Source organism: Bombyx mori, chromosome 14, assembly GCF_030269925.1.
Source record: "Bombyx mori chromosome 14, ASM3026992v2".
In the NCBI taxonomy this organism is placed as follows: Eukaryota; Metazoa; Arthropoda; class Insecta; order Lepidoptera; family Bombycidae; genus Bombyx; species Bombyx mori.
The window spans coordinates 7,325,340-7,342,324 of record NC_085120.1 but is presented as its reverse complement, the minus strand read 5'-3'; the positions used below and the strand labels follow the sequence as shown (position 1 = coordinate 7,342,324).

At 36.4% G+C, this 16,985-nt stretch overlaps 1 long non-coding RNA gene across 2 annotated transcripts; it reads left to right on the top strand.

Moving 5' to 3' along the window:
* Positions 1-1,077: 1,077 nt before the first annotated feature.
* LOC134200059 (uncharacterized) lies at positions 1,078-4,025 on the top strand. 2 transcript variants are annotated; one of them, XR_009974796.1, is made up of 5 exons: positions 1,078-1,471; positions 1,576-1,723; positions 2,763-2,848; positions 3,731-3,838; positions 3,908-4,025. It is a non-coding gene; the product is annotated as an uncharacterized LOC134200059 (long non-coding RNA). The 2 variants fall into 2 exon arrangements; XR_009974795.1 differs by having other exon boundaries at positions 1,078-1,723.
* The last annotated feature ends 12,960 nt before the right edge of the window (positions 4,026-16,985 follow it).

The window sequence follows — 16,985 nt, the reverse complement described above, 5'->3', positions numbered from 1 at the left end:
GAGAGCCGAGTTAATAAAGATTTAGTAAAAGTTAGGTTATGTTACAATCTCTTTAAAAGAGCTGAATAATAACTTATTTAAGCATAAGTAAATGTTTATTATATCCATTGGATAATCTTTTAAATGTCATATTATGAATGAATATCAATGATATATATCAGGTATGGAATATGGAATTGCTATCCCACAATTCACACAGCGATCCATAATTTCAATAGTATCCAATGCAACAATTTCAAGTCAAACGTGTGAGCGATCTTCGGTGTCCAGTGTAGAAGCAATTGTCGTACAAGGCTGGCAGAGTTGGAATCCGTAATAATAAAGCAGTGATCGTTGAAAATATAAAACAGCCCGATAGATACACACTCAAAATGCGTCGAAGATACAAAACGAGTAGAGCAGAAAAAACCAACAAGCGCCAAAAAATAATTGTATAATCTATGAACAAACGTCATGTCAGCTTACTGTCAAAGCTGTCATCAAAAATACAATCGATTTTAATCGATTTGAAATCGATAATCATATTACTTTGCTAAGTAATAATAGACTTTTTCTTAATTTATATATATAATCGCAATTAAATCCGGCGCATACCGCACTTGTATACAACACGTATAAATCGCTCATTTAATTAACTTTGCATTAATTATCTAGTGCAATGTTTTTCTTTTTATAATCCGTAATCGATTAATTAAATCGATCACACCGCTAAACCGACAAAAACTATCTTTCTCATTTTTCTCCGGTCCTAGAAAGAGGATTGAGGTGATTTTTTATATTCTTATATAAAAAAATATGCCAAATTTTTTAGACTACATTCCAAGTTATTACATTTTTGGCCCACGATTTTCCGTCTCCTTTCTCACACTTATAGAGAATATAGAGAAGGAGTGCACAATTCTAATTATTATTTTTTAAATAATGCATAAAGGATACTTTAAATCAATAAAGAAAATATTACACACACTACCATGTATTTGACACAACGCATACATAAAAATATACTCTTTGTTTATTGTCAATTGGGAAACTTTTGTTTTTGTTTAAAGTCTGTGGTCGAATTGAAAATAGATTAATATTGTTTGTCTTTAATATTATTGATCTATAGTGCAGTTTTGACGAATACTGTGATTATATTATCGAATTATAATGTGTTTGACAATAGAACCATAATAATGTTTAAACTTATAATTTTAATTAATTAAAGTCGAATTTCGACTACTGCGGGGCCACTAGTTTAACCAAATCGATCTATAGGAACTGAAGCAAATGACATTCCGTTATTAAGCCTTGATTGCATTTTGCACCGTCGCCGCGTCGGTCCTCGAGTTTTCCTTAAAAAAGATCTCACATAATTCACAAAAATCTAACTCGCGCCAACGAAATTTACAAAAGAAAATTCCATAAATAGAAGTACTGAACGACAACATTCGGAGAGTCGTTCTATCAAACAAAATGTGTCCGCTCGATAGTATATATCTTTATTGTTCATCCCAAAAGCATATACATGTATCAACAACGTGAATCAGCTTGGCGTATTACGTATAGCCATTGTAAAGCCATTTTAATTTTCAGATAACGAAGGTCTGCCTTTACGAAGAACTCCTAAGGGTTACAAATTTCAAATCACCGACACGTGCAAATCCTTTCGCAATAATGATTTCCCTCGCCTTTGTTCTTAGAACGGTTTATAAATGTCAACGAAACTCGATACAAAAACATGGTGAGCGACCGATCAAACCAAATCAAATCAAATAAAAAAAAATTTATTCAACATAAATGAAAGTACATACTTGTTGAACGTCAAAAGAACTACCGCCAATTCACAAGAACTAGCCTCCGTCCTGAGAAGAATTGGCAAGAAACTCAGCGGGCATGTCTTTTTTTTTTAAATATTAGATTATTTTTTTAATATTAAATTTTTTTTAAATATTCATTTTTACATGAGTATTATAACGTAACAATTATTACAATATTGAAATGCCCGGAGCGAGCAACTCATTCCCACTCTGTGCAATCTTCTAGATAAACATTGACTTTGTAGTAAGCTTTATTGCACAGATGTTCTCTAATAGTTTTCTTAAACCTATGTATATGTAGGTTCTGAACATCTTGTGGGATTTTGCTGTACAGGCGCACAGACAAACACCCGAGACAGTACATTTACGTTAAATATAGAAAATTTACGTTCCGTTAATTTTATAACACAACAAGCTGTGGTTATTCAAAATATTCTTCACCTCGACACTGTATTAATTAATTCCACAGCGAGCCATTCATTAAATATTTATGAGAGGTCGTACAAAAGATTCAAGAAATTTGCTAATGCAATCTGCGCTTCCTGAATACCATTACCAGTTATAATATAAAGAACGAAAATCTGTGTGTCAATTTTAGAAGCGAAATGGTTTTTACTTTTTTTTTTTTTTTTTAACTAAGCTGATAGCCTCGAGAAGCTATTTCAGCGTAACCTTAACTAGTAGGTGAGCTCACGAGGCTCAAACCGGAGTGATGCTAACACTGGCCCTAGCAAGAGCAGTGCTTCGCAGAATTTACCACCGGATCGGAAACGCGACCCATAGAGAAGATAGGGCGAGAAACTCAGTGGGCTGTGTCTGTGGGTTAATTCGCTCGTCGAACCCTTCATGGCAAGTGACGGGTTTGACGAGGACGGTGACCGGTGCTTGTGGTCGAAATGGTTGACGATGATGCGAATAAAGAAAAAATATGGTATGCGATATTTTTGATACACTACCTTGTAGTTGGTTCGGAGTTATCTTGAAGATGCGACAGAAGGATGGGAAAGCTGTACAGAACACATTTTAGACTTCTATTACGGGCCTCAAAGGTAATGTCATTTAATAATAAATAGGACGCCAAATTCCTTGTCAATTCTCTAAAAATAATACGTATCGGTAATATGCAAAAACACATTGAAGACACGCCACGAGTAATTTTTTTTTCGGCCCATATACGTCCTCTTCTGCACAATTTATAGATTGATACATGTGAATTATGCTAGTACTTGTATGTTATTAAAAGTCGTCGTGGCCTAAAGGATAACACGTCCGGTGCATTCGTATCTAGCGATGTACCGATGTTCGAATCTCGCAGACGGGTGGGTACCAATTTTTCTAATTAAATTCGTACTTAACAAAATGTTCACGATTGACTTCCACGGTGAAGGAATAACATCGTGTAATAAAAATCAAACCCGCAAAATTATAATTTGCGTAATTACTGGTGGTAGGACCTCTTGTGAGTCCGGACGGGCAGGTACCACCACCCTGCCTATTTCTGCCGTGAAGCAGTAATGCGTTTCGGTTTGAAGGGTGGGGCAGCCGTTGTAACTATACTAAGACCTTAGAACTTATATCTCAAGCTGGGTGGCGCATTTACGTTGTAGATGTCTATGGGCTCCAGTAACCACTTAACATCAGGTGGGCTGTGCGCTCGTCCACCCATCTAAGCAATAAAAAAAAAACCCTCAAAGATTATAATGCATACGACGAAAGATTTACTTAGTATTATTGTAATTTTCTAATTTAAAATCGCCTTAGTGTAAAGTATAAGACCTTCGGTGCACTTGTAAATAGCAATGCGGTTATATAGATATTCAAATCCCGCAGGCAGGTGCTAATTCTTAATAAACATATGACATCATCCATCTAAGCAATAAAAAAAAAGTGTCTTTTTTATCGTCTACTTTTAAACGCTTTCAAAATTCCAGATCAAGTCAATCCGAGTGAAACGCCTGTGTGTCCATATTCAACTTGAAAAACAAGTGAGGAGAAAGCGGTTCAATTATGCAAATTGCAAATGTCGCAGTTACAATGAGGTTTCAAATTAAGTAGCTGTAAACAGTTTTATACAGAAAATAGAAGAATTTATTAACATTTCATTTCAGAAATGAATATCCACCGTGTTTTCTGTTGTTACTAACTGATTAGTTCTGCCTCGATTCAAACAAACGTTCCAGTTTGGATGGCGGGATAGTCGTAACACAATATATTCATCAGACATTTTACATTTTTTTTATTTCTTTAATTTACAGACTTCGGCTTCATTGCGGATACTTCAAACCCGGTGGGCTGCAAGTTAATATATTAAAAAACTTCACGTCAAAGAAAGAAATCTTACCACGTATGCTATTAGAAACAAAATACCTTTTCTAGACGAGAAACCCGGTCACTGTCCTCGTCGAACCCGTCGCTTGTGACGAAGAGCTCGACGAGTGAATTAACCCTTAGACACAGCCCACTGAGTTTCTCGCCGGATCTTCTCAGTGGGTCACGTTTCCGATCCGGTGGTAGATTCTGCGAAGCACTATTCTTGCTAGGGCCAGCGTTAGCAACACACCCGGATTGAGCCTCGTGAGCTCACCTGCACGTCAAGGAAAAGCTAATATAGCCTCTCAAGGCTATCAGCATAGATAGGAAGAAAAAAAAGACGAGAAACTTGTAGAGTGTCGTTTTAGATTTTGGTTAAAACAATTTTCTAAGTACTAAATAAAGGTTAGGTAAGGACTCTTCTTACCTCCAAAGTAAGTTATAGCCGACTTGTTCGAAACTTAAGACTACCCACATATATATAGCAGTCCGGGTGAGGACATTGGGCTATTGGCGATGCTGTGTTTATTTTCAGTACTTATCGGAGTCGCAGTAACGGTAAAACCTTTGATATTAAATAAAATTTCATTAAAGTCATGTTTAGTTTAATAACACATATTTGAAGTATCATTTGAGACTTCTAATCTAATTTAATCTGTAAAATAAAATATTGAGCTTTAATCTATATATATAAAAATGAATTGCTTTTCGTTAGTCTCGCTAAAACTCCAGAACGGCTCGACCGGTTTGGCTAATTTTGGTCTTGAATTATTTTTCGAAGTCCAAAGAAGGTTTAAAATAAAATTTAGGTCTTTTATTTATCGATTGAGGCACTACAAAGTCTGCCGGGTCAGCTATTTAAAATAAAAATGAAAGTGTAACCACTCTAAAAAGCTCTTAAGATGCTGATATATAATAATATTACTCTAATACAAATCAGGCATAGTGGGGTGGCAGATGTCGAGATAATAGAAAATAATTACCAGTTTACTATATAATAACGTTATTCAACAAGATCGAAGTCTGCTTTTCTGCTTAAAACATTTTCATCGGGTTATAAGCTATCTAAGGCAACAACGTCGCATTTCTACTAGACAATTATATCTTGTGTAGAATAAAACGGTTTCTAGTTTTAAAAAAAACAGTGCATAAAGCTAACTCATTACGTTAAACGCAGCACTAAGCGTCGCTGCTATCTTCTGCATTTAAAGTTTGTAAATATCCTGTGTATGTATATAGAAATTTTGTTTTACAAGTAATGAAATTACTACCAATGAGTTCTAGTGTAGATTTTACAGTTCCTTTTTTTTTTCGTAATGGGGCAAAAACGGATTTTTTACAATATCTGATAAGTTAAAAGTCTCTATCTATCTCAGTCACCCATTACTGATTTAGAGCTCTATTGTTACATATCTTACGGTAGTAATGCCTAGTAAGTATCGATTGATAAAAGTAAGAATCTAGTATATTCGAATCGAATTTTATTTCTCTTTGAAGACTTAAAAGCCTATCTATACATTTGCGGTAAGCAACAGCACAACCCTGCTCTGGTATTGCTTACATCCATGAGCGAAAGTAACCACTCACCATCAGATGGGCTGCATACTCGTTTGTCTAAAAGAGCAATACAAAATTTAGCACCAAGTTTTGAGAAGATTCCAGACTGAAATTTTTATTTTCATAAATACGACCTTGTCAAAACCTGATCTCATACATACATCATATGTTATTCCTTCAATTTGCAAATTTAATATCATCTTCTCCTAGACGCGCTATAGTAAGATCTTATTCATCGAAATTTGAATTTTCAGTCTTATAACTTATTCTAGCTTTATCTTTTTGCTCTTGGCACTAAATTATGAGTCACAACATGTATTGTATTATAGTTTGAGACGCAAGATAATCCAATCTCAATTCCGACCAACTTTTCGGAATATCTTGTGACATATTTTTAAACAGATAAAGTGAGAGATGCGGTGTTGTACACCAATGTAACTCGTAAAAGAAAATAAAAATAGGATTGCTGATCTTATCGCTTAATGCGGTTTCTTCCAAACAACTCTCTTCCATTAGATGGACAAATACTAAATAAAGAAAACGAATTTCGGTGTACTTACAATTTGCAATGTTTCAACCAAAATAGAACAGTTACATGCTATTATTATTCTACTCGTAGATGTTCCACACATTTAGATTTAGGTACTGATTAAATAAAGAAATAAAATTAATAACTGGGAACAAATCAGGCACGGTTATCCGTCCCGAAATTAGGATTCACTGAGTTATGGGTACCAGAGACTGACATACATACATATATATACGTTTATACTTATATATTATATATATAATATATTATATACGTTTTTACTGGTGGTAGAACCACTTGTGAGTCCGCACGGGTATGCACCACCACTCCGCCTATTTCTGCCGCGAAGCAGTAATGCGTTTCGGTTTGAAGAGCGGGGCAGCCGTTGTAACCATACTGAGACCTTAGAACTCATATCTCAAGGTGAGTGACGGCATTTACTTTGTAGATGTCTATAGACTTCAGTAACTCAACACTTAACACCAGGTGGGCTGTGCGCTCGTCCACCCATCAAAGCAATAATATATATATTTAAACACCCAGTCAAACAGAAAACAAACCTGTTCATCTCACGAATGCTTGCCTGATGAGGGAATCGAATCCACAACCCTCGGCGCAACAGTTAGAAGCGCTGACTACTACACCACCGAGTCAGTCAATCAAATTCAATTAAATCCAATTAAAATATAATCATTTTTACTAATGTAAAAAATTACATTCAAAAAATTACAACTTATACTCAAATAACATGAAGGGTTCAAAAAATTAAGGATTTCTATCGAACGAACATATTGCGGTGAACGCTATAAAGTTTCTTTAGGGTTGCAGCTTTACGTGATAATCAGGTCAACCCTAAATAGTAATACTGGGCTTTTGTCCTATCCTCTATTGAAATTTAGAAAGTAAGTTGAAATGCTACAAACAGATTATGAACAGGCGGACAAGTACCACTTCATTTGTAGTGATTAGAAGCTTAAGTAATATCATGTTTGGTGGTAGGACCTCTTGTGAGTCCGCGCGTGTAGGTACCACCGCCCTGCCTATTTCTGCCGTAAAGCAGTAATGCGTTTCGATTTGAAGGGCGGGGCAGCCGTTGTAACTATACTGAGATCTTAGAACTTATATCTCAAGGTGGGTGGCGCATTTACGTTGTAGATGTCCATGGGCTCCAGTAACCACTTAACACCAGGTGGGCTGTGAGCTCGTCCACCCATCTAAGCAATAAAAAAAGAAGTTTCTCCTGACTCTTATTCCTATCCGAACGTAGCTGGAATAGCTTTTTTTTTTTTTTTTAGTATAGTTACAACGGCTGCCCCGCCCTTCAAACCGAAACGCATTACTGCTTCACGGCAGAAATAGGCAGGGTGGTGGTATCTACTCGTGCGGATTCACAAAAAAGAAAAAAGAGAGTAAAAATCGTAGAGAGGTAGAGAGAAAAAATCTGACTCGAATTATGAAAGCTATCGTTTTAAATCTCTGAAAACGCAGCGAATTTGATTAGAGAACCGGACTTTATAAACCGTAAATTACCACACCGAATAGCATTTGATTTAATTAAAACTTGTAACAACAACAAACCCAAAGCCAGATATCCATAAACAAGCTTCTGCTAACGAAATTAAAATAATAACGCTTCCTTACTTTTTTGTTTATCTATAAAGTATCTAAATAGAAAACAGAGTGCTGTTTATTCTAGACAAGCGTGTTAATACTGATATTCTGTGAAAAAACAGGTTGATTGACACTAAAGCAAATATTTGTATCACAATTTGGTCTAGTACAGTGTTGGCAACCCATGGTCGCTTACGACTCTTTGACATCCCGGCTGCGGCTATTGGTGGACAAGGTTGCCGAACACTGGACCATATTCAAACGAGGCTTAAGGAGAGTATCTACTCGGCAGGATACTGCGGAATGGCTCTACTCCTGGCATTGCTAAGGTCCACGAACAATGGGAACCACTCACCATCAGGATGATCGTATGCTCATAGAGTAATAAAACCTTTAAAAAAAGATATATCAAGCCCCATATATATCAGCACCCATAAAAAAGATTTACATAATTTGTCTATTGTAACAACTTAGATGTAAATCAGATACTTCACAAACATAATCAAACAAAAACCCCCAAATACATTTGAGTTTTAAATGAAATAGGTTTTAAAACACAATAAAAACAGTCCTGTCCCAATTTATCTAATGGAGATCTCTTTGAACATTAAAACCGCACATTGTTGCACTTAGTTCGTATACACTACAAAATCATACTTTTTTATTACGATACATTCCGAAGGCTTGTCTATCATTGTTTAGTGGGTATGTGTTTTTTTTTTACAAAAGATAGCTGATTGTTTTATTACACATCGCAGCGAGATAGATAAACAAAAACAAATTATAATATTATATTTAGCTAATAAAGGAAAATCGAAAACAAAATGTTTTATCGAATTATATTTTCCTTTTAGGTATTTTTCTTCTAGATAATAATCTGTTTTCAATCATGCGCTTATCCTCACCTTAAGTTTGACGTAATACTCGAGGTGCGTATATTAAATTTAGTCCCACTCCCAAACATCGAAAGTAATCAAATTAACTCAACCGGAAACCTACAGAACTCCTTGCAATTACGTAAATACAGACAACATAATCTTGTTTGTGATATAATTACAGAGTTGTTTTGTAAAACCGCTGAGGGTGAGTAAGTACTGCGAGGGTTCTTATAGTTAATCTGCCGGTTTCGAAACATTTATAGCCCGGCCTTTGCGACAGGTAAATGAATTTGTGATACTGCGGTATCGTCAGTAGTTTTTTTTATTGCTTAGAAGGGGGATGAGCTCACAGCCCACCTGGTGTTAAGTGGTTACTGGAGCCCATAGACATCCACAAGGTAAATGCGCCACCCACCTTGAGATATGAGTTCTAAGGTCTCAAGTATAGTTACGACGGTTGCCCCACCCTTCAAACCGAAACGCATTATTGCTTCACGGCAGAAATAGGCAGGGTGGTGGTACCTACCCGGCGAACTCACCAGAGGTTCTACTATCGATTATTTTTATCTATATCGAGGGGTGAAAGGTTTAAGCGACATTTCGTTTAATAGGCGACATTTATCTTTGTAATTAAAGGTGCATTTCATTTAGTATTCGCATCAACAGTTCGATTAAGTTTACTCCATACAAATAGCTGAAGATTTTATTTTTTGTTATGATTATTTTTCCAAACTTTAAACTTTAAATGGATCTCCTGTAAAGTTCAAAAAATGTAGCTAAAACCAAACAGCCTTTTTTACTCCTCGATATATTATAATAAAAATGTTATTAAAGGAAAAAGGGAGGTGTGAGTCATCACAGATATTAAAGTCCTGTCCAAATATTAAATAATTTTCCGTGTGCTTACGAAGTCAAAAAACACCAAAAGAAATATTTGTGTAAACGTGACATCATTTGATCCTCGTTTCAGGTATATTTATTAGAAAAACGCCCTGCTAATTAGAAAACAAATTATTTTCCTCATTTCAGATACGGTTAATTAACTTGATGTAATTACACATGACAAAATGAGTTCTGAGATGGGAGAAATCGTTAGAAATTAGTACAGAAAATGCTTTATCTTGGAAGAAAATTATCGTTTGTTTTGATGCGAAACATCTATAGCCGCACGTAAAACCGATTTCTGGCGTGGCGACGCATGCCATGGCGACGCGTCGCCATGCGCAATCGACTGTGCGATTCTCTCCCACTTGATCCGGCGTTAAGCCATCTCTCTCGCTATACTGAGCTCGGATACCTATAGTGTATACTCCGTAGTGTATACAGTGTTGCTTACTACAGTACACATAACCTGTGTTTTACTTGAAAACAAATTATTTTTTCGTAATATTTTATTTTATCATTATGACATATTTAGTTCCTATCACAATCTGTTCTTTTCTGCATATTACTTTTACAAAATAATGTCGATGTTTCACATCTGCCAGGCGTCCCGTGACGGCTCATATTATTATTTTTTACTTAAACGGACAACCTTAATAAGACAATTTTAACGCAACTATCCATCCCAATGACAACATCAATTCTAAAATGTCATTCTGGGTGTCTGTAATTACATTTCACTTCACTTACCAACTCGACTCGAAACACTGTAATTGTGTTACGTGACCGGCCTACAGGACGACCGCTATCATGAGAGGTACATAGTCGAAGACAACAAGCTATGTAAGTCTACTAATGTCATCTATACTATAATATAAAAATCTACAGTGGTTTTTACGGATGTTCCGTTATAACTACTGAACCATGCATCCGATTGACTTGAAACTTGGTATCCATGTAGAAAATACATGTACTTAATGGATAGGCTAAGATTTATATGGGTGTTGGACTCCCTACACCAGTTGCGGGGGCGTTAATGATGAAAATCTTTGTGGGGCTGAGAAATAATAATGTTAATTTTAAAATGCCCAGCGAAGCGGACTATAGCTAGTATTCGAATATATTTCAAAATCATCTAAAGTTGTTTCGTTGGGTGCCGTTAAGGAAACAACAATTTATTTTTAAGACATTTGATGGCTACCTTCTATAATTCTATTTTTTTGGGATGAGGGGATTGATTGCCGTTTCAGCTCCAACAGGAAAGTTGGGAGAGCATATGCTCAATTAAAAGGGGCGGGATTACCTAACGTTAGCTCGAGAGCATCCGTTGAAGACGTAGCTTTGTTGTCTAGCAAACTTTCCTAAAAAATTGCTCTTAATTAATAACACTAATTAAAATCCGTTGTAGCGCATGTAGGCGTTGTCGTATAAAGACGAAATTAGCTTTCGTGATTCAACATTTTCCTGCCATTCATTATAAAGGCTTCGGTTTTCAAAGCCTTCCAACATCCCACGCGTTATTGAACACTGCTCTGTAGCTTTAAATAGAATCCATACAGGTCTTTAAAATCGGTATGTAGTTTGAAAAATGCGGTAACGGTCTTTATAGTGAACTAGCGACCCGCCCTCGCTTCGCTTCGGAAACATTAAAACACACATGAAACCAAAAAAAAAAAAAAAGTAGCCTATGTTCATCAGGGACAATGTCGGCTTCTAATGGAAAAAGAATTTTTCAAATCGGTCCAGTAGTTTCGGAGCCTATTCGAAACAAACAAACAAACAAATCTTTCCTCTTTATAATATTAAGTATAGATATAAGAATACTCTTCCCCGAGCTAAAGGTGATGATTCATGGCAGGTCCTAATTTAAGGTTTTAAAGACACGATCCAAACATTTATACAAATATTTTGCCCAACAAGCAATGTAAGACTTCTCAAACAAACTTACACATAAGTCAACACTTTTATGCTTAATTTTTTTTTTAATAAAAACAATATTAATACTAAATACTAAATAATAATAAAAATATTCATGAAATTCTTAAAACAAGGAGCTTGTCTGAAAACAAAGCTTAAAACCGAATAGCACAGATAAATTACTGTCGAAGAATAACTAGTTCTAGGCTTTGGAACACGCGCGGGTGTCCCTCAATCTATTCTAGAGATGCATGGTCTGATTCATTACGCTTAGATCGCTTTGTTGGTCTAAATATTAGTGACGAACTATTGTGCCATTGAGTAACGGTTTAATTCTTGGTCGGAGACAATTTCTTTGTTAACTATATTTGGATTTTATGCGTATTTGTAATTCTCATATGTGTGTTTGGTTTGGTGTGGAATATTTGTCTGTGGACCACATACACGCGGAGAGCTTACAATGCCCTACGTGTCCAATATAATAATGCGTTTAGGATGATGTTGTCACTGCCGCGCTTTTGTAGTGCATCCACAATGTTTGCGACATCTCACACCGATGACTTCTTTGCAATAATGCGGAAGAGAAGTGCATCGTTATTGCGTCGAGTTCGTGACAGTGGCAACAGTCTTTTAAGAATCATATCGAGCAAGATCGAGGGACTGCTGATCAATAGCCTTTGCAGTAGGCACTTGGAAGGAGAAAAAAATATATAATGGTATAAAATGTATATAATGATAGTTGTGTTATATATATATATGTATATTTTTTTAAGTTACTAACATAGATTATAAGTAATTATTACTAACAAAATGTTATGGTTTTAAATAAAAAAAAACTGAAATAAAGTGTTAATAATAATAATAATAATATATCATCAGTCCGGTAGGATCTTATGAAGGCTTAAGGTTACCTGCTTGATTCTAACGTCATGATTCAGCCTAGGACAAGAATTTAAAATTTAAAAACCTATTTTCACTTGTTTATTTTATGTTAGCTGCAATTGTTGTTGCTATTAAAACGAACATCGACATAAAAGCTATGTTTAAATAGTTTAAAAGTGTAAATAATGCAAAATCATAAGTGAAATTTCACATATATAAATACCAACATGCATTACTTAGGTGATTGGAAATGAAATGCTTTATTAAAATAGTTATTACAATTGCCAACAGCACTGACGGCGGTAACGTAGAAACCTGCAAGAGCGTTTTTTAAATAAATAATCCGCTCCGCTCTTAAATTAAGTTTTAACCTAAAAAAATACCCGTCTCTTATGTAAAACACAATGAAAACACAACAGCACTCAAACATGAGATGTCGTTGTGACGAAAAACGCGGAATAAGTACGTACAAGGAATTTTATTCGGGGATGGATAAAAGGCTGCGGTGCCGGAAAATCCTCTTCAATAAATCGAATTATAACACCCCCGACAAAAGGAATCCCGAAATGCGTCATTCTGTCGCATTTATTATGTAGCGATGGGGAAACTAGCGGTTCCAGTCTTTATTTGTCGAATGTTATATCCGTATGATTGGAGCTATTCTATTTCGGTGAGGTCAGGCAGAGAAGGTCTCTATACAAAATTAATTTTTATTGGTTTTTTTTTTATTGCTTAGATGTGTGGACGAGCTCACAGCCCACCTGGTGTTAAGTGGTTACTGGAGCCCATAGACATCTATAACGTAATTGCGCCACGCACCTTGATATATAGTTCTAAGGTCTCAGTATAGTTACAATGGCTGCCCCACCCTTCAAACCAAAACGCATTACTGCTTCACGGCAGTAATAGACGGGCCGGTGGTACCTACCCGTACGGACTCACAAGAGGTCCACCAGTAATTACGCAAATTATAATTTTGCGGGTTTGATTTTTATTGCACGATGTTATTCCTTCACCTTGGAAGTCAATCGTGAACATTTGTTAAATACGTATTTCATTAGGAAAATTAGTACCCGCCTGCGGGATTCGAACACCAGTGCATCGCTCGATATGAATGCACTGGACGTCTTATCCATTAGGCCACGACGACTTCAAATTGGTCCCCGGATGCCCGGATTTCAGGTAATCACAACTTAAATTATACCTACATGTAATAACGCCATTTAAACTGAAACACTTTGTGGCGAAATAGACAAGATAGAGATAGCACTAGTACGAACTGGCAACAGTGGAATAACATTGTTTTCATGATTGAAAAGTCTGCTCACGTCGAATTATGAATTTCACCACCGACCTTGTATCACGTCAGTTCAAAGTTCTCAGCTATACAGTTTTCCATTTGCCGATACCACATTTTGATTATGCGAGGTTATTCCATCAACGTGAAAGTCTAAGAAACTTACAAGACGTAATATGTACATTTCTTCTGCTAGATTTAACCTATACGAGTCTTACTCGTTTTGTCGGCCACGGAACTACTTTCCGTTACCTACCTATATACCTACCTAGCTATCTACCACCTACCTATCTACCGTTCATTTTCAGTAGAGGAAATTTATCTTAAAATTTTAACAAAACCGTTGTACATTTTGTTACGACACGTGGGTCGCCACATCAAACATCATTATTATAAACTAAAATTCCGAAGACAAGCTTGACCAAAATCCTGTCAGTAGAATTTATGAAATATGTCGAGAATGTAGCTATGAAATAACCTTAATATGTAATCTGTGTCCCGAGGTTCCACGTGTCAGAATATTAATATTCTGAATTATCCTGAAATTGGTGTCGCGCAGAACATTTTGCACTTGATTGTGAATAATACGGTTTTGTTATTACATCCTCGGTTTCCAGCTACGGAACTCGTCCATAAGCCAGTTTTAAATCGAAATAAGCTTTTGCTATGAGCTTTTGTAAAGAAATAGTCTATATATTATTGGTAAATATGCCTTAGTATTTTAAGTTTTCGATTACTTTAGCTACAAATGACGTCACAAGCAATCAAGTTTGCGCGGCAATTTTGATCTGTTATAACTCTTTTTTTAAATATTGAATTGTTTTACGGAAGCAACTGCATATTTTTATTTGTTTTGTACATTACCATAGCAATAAATTTTAAATGAAAATTGAAAAATAAGATCTTACTAGAAACAATTTCTAGCGTTTTAATTTTGGTATCGCATTATTCACATAACATAACTTCCAACCTAACTTAAGCTGTGAAGCGCTGATGAGTTCGTATGGGATAATCCAACTATTTTACTGCACTATTTAGTGTAATCACTTTCATAAAAGTCTTACCGAGTAGAGTGACCAAGTTTCGAGGCTTTTTCCGATGACGATTGTGGCGGTAGCTATTATAGAACACAAGATATTTGACAGATGCCTAAATGCCGCCAACGACATCCTCAAGATCAGCTTTTTTTTATTGCTTAGATGGGTGGACGAGCTCACAGCCCACCTGGTGTTAAGTGGTTACTGGAGCTCATAGACATCTACAACGTAAATGCGCCATCCACCTTGAGATATAAGTTCTAAGGTCTCAAGTATAGTTACAACGTCTGCCCCACCCGTCAAACCGAAACGCATTACTGCTTCACGGCAGAAAATAGGCAGTGTGCTGGTACCTACCCGCGCGGACTCTCAAGAGGTCCTATCACCATTAAAGCTTACGAGCTTGCATATATACAAGTTCCGAACAACAACATTCGGTTCGTCGGTCTACCGAGTAATTTCACCCGCCCGGTGGAAGATTTTCTCCTTTCTTCGTTAATCCTAAACGGTTTTGGTGATTTGTATATTCATTTCTTTACCTCATTCACTCTGTAAGCTGGACAAACGAAAAATTTCACCATACAAATTCTATTAAAACAATTATTAAAATTAACAGGAACATCTAATAACTAGACTTCCAAACTGAAGTATTGATATATGTATTAGTTTCTTCATGTGTTATAAATGGGTTATAAATTATGTATAGATGTGTATTTATAATACAGTTTCCATATTTTGTATAAAGTACGACGTTGTTATGTTATTTGTGTAAATGCTTACTGCAAATAAATAACAACAAAATATTATAAATACTATTTTGTTGTTACTTTTATTTTAGTTTTCTTGAAAAGGAATGAACTTACCGCAGGACTCTATACACCACCCGTGGTTCACTGGTAGATAAAGGCTTAGGCAAAACCCCGCCCAGAGTACTTTTGCGCATAAAATTGAAAAACAAGTCGTATCCTTTCTTGTATCCTTTAGGATAAGACGTCAGGTGCATTCGTATTTAGCGATGCATTGATGCTCGAATCCCTCAGGCGGGTACCAATTTTCCTAATGAAATACATATTCAACTAATGCTCACGATTTACTTCCACGGTGAAGGAACAACATCGTGCAATAAAAATCAAACCCGCAAAATTATAATTTGCGTAATAAGTGATGGCAGGACAAAGATGTCACAAGAGTGACTCGGCACGAGTAGGTACCACTGTCTATTTCTGCCGTGAAGTAGTAATGCGTTTCGATTTGATGGGTGGGGCAGCCGCTGTACTGTAAAAACTGGGACCTTATAACTCACGTCTCAAGGTATGTGGCGGCATTTACGATGTCTATGGGCTCCAGTAACCACTTCAGGTGAGCTGTGAGATCGTCCACCCACCTAAGCAATAAAAAAAAAACGCGAGCTCAGTACAAGAAATCTGGGCATACTGGGAGTACTGTTAAAATAAAATAAAAAGCAATAATAGTACATTTGAATTTGGAACTCGACGACATATGAAGTCGTCGTGGCCTAAAGGATAAGACGTCCGGTGCATTCGTATCGAGCGATGCACCGGTGTTCGAATCCCGCTGGCGGGTACCAATTTTTCTAATGAAATACGTACTTAGCAAATGTTCACGATTGACTCCCACGGTGAAGGAATAACATCGTGCAATAAGAATCAAACCCGTAATTACTGGTGGTAGGACCTCTTGTGAGTCCGCACGGGTAGGTACCACCGCCCCGCCTATTTCTGCCGTGAAGCAGTCATGCGTTTCGGTTTGAAGGGTGGGGCAGCCGTTGTGATTATACTGAAACCTTAGAACTATATCTCAAGGTGTGTGGCGCATTTACGTTGTAGATGTCTATGGGCTCCAGTAACCACTTAACACCAGGTGGGCTGTGAGCTCGTCCACACATCTAAGCAATAAAAAAAATAAAAAAAATCTAAGCTGAATCAATTAGTTGCGTTTTCACATTTTCGCGCCAATTCATATTTAATATTTGTTAATAAAATGGAGTTAGATGGTAAAAAAACCACATTGCTGTTAATGCCTTAAACAAAGTAGCTATAGAGGCAAATTATGCAAGTTTTGAAACTGTCGATTTGCTTTTTCTTTGTCTTCTAATCCAATTACTAGTTGCCTCCGTGTCATCTCTGCAATGCTTTTAGAGTCGATACGACATCTCTAGAATTATCGAGAACTTTCTCGGGAAGGCCAGTCATTTCGATATGTGTTTCCGCTATTTGATAATAGATGGCATTGCACTACTCGAGCGCTCTCTATCTTACCAGTTCT